Raw genomic sequence first — 2,486 nt, 5'->3', positions numbered from 1 at the left:
TTACCCCAGTGTGCCATATATTATATGCCAGTTTTAAGATCAGCCTCTCTAACTCAGTGACCATGCCTGTAATCCCAGTACTTGAGGACCTGAGACACTAGGATCACATATTCAAGGCTGGCCTCAGCAACTTAGTGAGATCTTCAGCATCTTAGAGACCCTGTTATACAATAAAAATAAATAAATAAAAAGTGCTGGGGGAATAGCTCAGTGGTGGCATGCTCCTGGGTTCAATCCCCTGGTACTACAAAAGAAAACAAAACTAAGATGAGCCTCTGCATGTAAAAGTTAAGAAGCACAGACAATTGGTATGTTTCCAGTGTTAGTTTCTTCTGATTCTGTTCTGTTCAGTAAGGTTTAAGGATCATCAGTAATATATTGTAAGATAATTCCCCCTGTTACCATTTGTTTCACAGACAGAAACACAATTAGTGAAATAGTTTTGGTATATCACTTATTAAAGAAAATTCTCCATAATTTCCATTATTTGTTGGCTATCCCAAATTATTTTATTGGCACACAAAAAGTGTTAGCAGTACTGAGTTTGTGTTATTGAAAGACTGAATAAGATTTTCTATTTCTTTTCTTCCTTCCTTCCTTTCTTTCTTTTTTTTTTATAGTGTTTTTAGTATAAGGGTTGAACCCAGAGGCATTCTACCTCTGAGCTATATCTTCAACCCTTTTTATTTTAAAACAAATTCTCACTAAGTTGCCAAGGGCCTTGCTATGTGTTGCTGAGGCTGGCCTCAAACCTGTGATCCCCCTATTTCAGCTTCCCAAGCACTGGGATTATAGGCATATATTACCATACCCAGGAAGGTTTACTATTTCTAATGAAAAGCTCTCCTCTTCTTTGGCCTAACCTCAGCATTAAAAAAGGTCACATCTTCTGGGACCGAGGGCGTGCGTGGGGCAGGTCAGGACCACGGAGTCTTGCTCCTTACTGCTCAAGAAATGTCTTCACTTTCAGAATATGCCTTGCACATGACTCGTCTGAGTGCCCGTCTCTTTGGTGAAGTTGCCAGACCTACTGATTCCAAATCCATGAAAATGGTGAAACTGTTCAGTGAACAGCCATTGGCCAAGAGGAAGGAGACTTACGACTGGTATCCATGCTCATGGACACTCTCCATTTTCATGGCCTCTACAGACATGAGCATCAAGATTTTAAGGATGAGCTAAGGCGTCTAAAGAAGGTTCGTGGAAAGGGGAAGCCAAAGAAAGGAGAAGGGAAAAGAGCAGCAAAAAAGAAATAGTGTTGGCCCATCACGAGAGAAAATGTCTTCCTCAGTGACTACAAGAAGAAAGTATCATCTTCACATCTAGAGAAATGTAATCTTCCTCAGTGAAGGTTATTTGGAGGAACACAGTCGTTATCCCCATGTTGAAGTGTAATCCAGTTACCTTGTGGCTGGTTTCTTGAACATATTCTAAATCTGCAAAATTATTTTGGCTGTGGTTTTATAATCTGAGGTTTACCTGATTCCCTAGTGGAATGAACACAAAAGTATTGTTTAATGGCGTATTTGGGGTGGGCAGGAGACACTGAGGGAGTAGAAGAAAAACCTCATTAAATGAGTGCTCTAGTTTCCTAAAAAAAAAAAAAAAAAAAAAGTCACATCTTAGATCCTTTAGCCTTAAATCTGATTTTCAACAAACGCAACTCTTCTGTAGGGATACATATACATATACATGAGAAGAATTATAGAGGAAAGGAAACTTTTTTTTAATCTCTAGTAGAAGTGTTAATGCAGCTAGTCATGTGATATATGAAATGTTTGGAAATCGATAGTGGTGGGCAGACTAAACCACCTCTCTCCATTTCCCACATGTGTACACACACACAAGCATGTATACGCGGGCACACAGATTAGGTAATGGTAAGAACCTATGAAGTGTATTTGAGAGTCATTACAATTCAGAATAAAATTCATGAATTCTATTATTTTATGTGTTTATGCATGCAAGAGAACAATTCTAATCAGTGTGGACACTGCTACCACCAAATTCTATCTGTGGCCATCTTGGAACACTTTCTACTTCTCTCCTTGGAACCATTTTTTAGAGTTGTCAATATTTTTAATATACTTTTATTGAAGCATTGTAGTCTCACATAATAATGTGATAGGGACATACATGCACATGGTATTTGATGAGCTTCCTCCCCACTCCATCCCCACTCAATCCCTTTCCCCATACATAACATTGATATTGGCAATGGTAATTTCACATATGTATATACCTTCAGTGGAAGTGTTTCATTTATTGTTTCAATAACCAATCTGAATCTTCCTATCTTCTTCCAATCTTTCTTCCTTTGCTTTATGGTGTTTCCAACTTTGGCCTACTAGTGACACCTAGTGGTAGCTGTGGCATGAGACAACTCCAGGTTTTCTGTGGTCTTGGCCCTTACTATCTCCAGGTGTTAGTACTGGATTTCAAGGGTCCCTTCTCACCATTGTGAGTCCAGCTTCTCAACTCTGAGC

General features: G+C 39.1%; 1 pseudogene across 1 annotated transcript; it reads left to right on the top strand.

Moving 5' to 3' along the window:
• Positions 1 to 954: 954 nt before the first annotated feature.
• On the top strand, positions 955 to 1,256 carry LOC308273562 (small ribosomal subunit protein mS33-like; annotated as a pseudogene). Its single transcript has one exon. The product of its transcript is annotated as a small ribosomal subunit protein mS33-like (transcript).
• Positions 1,257 to 2,486: the final 1,230 nt, after the last annotated feature.

Source organism: Muscardinus avellanarius (assembly GCF_963383645.1).
Source record: "Muscardinus avellanarius genome assembly, chromosome: 1".
In the NCBI taxonomy this organism is placed as follows: Eukaryota; Metazoa; Chordata; class Mammalia; order Rodentia; family Gliridae; genus Muscardinus; species Muscardinus avellanarius.
Note: the sequence above shows the minus strand (reverse complement) of the source record. Positions and strands in the feature narration are given on the sequence as shown.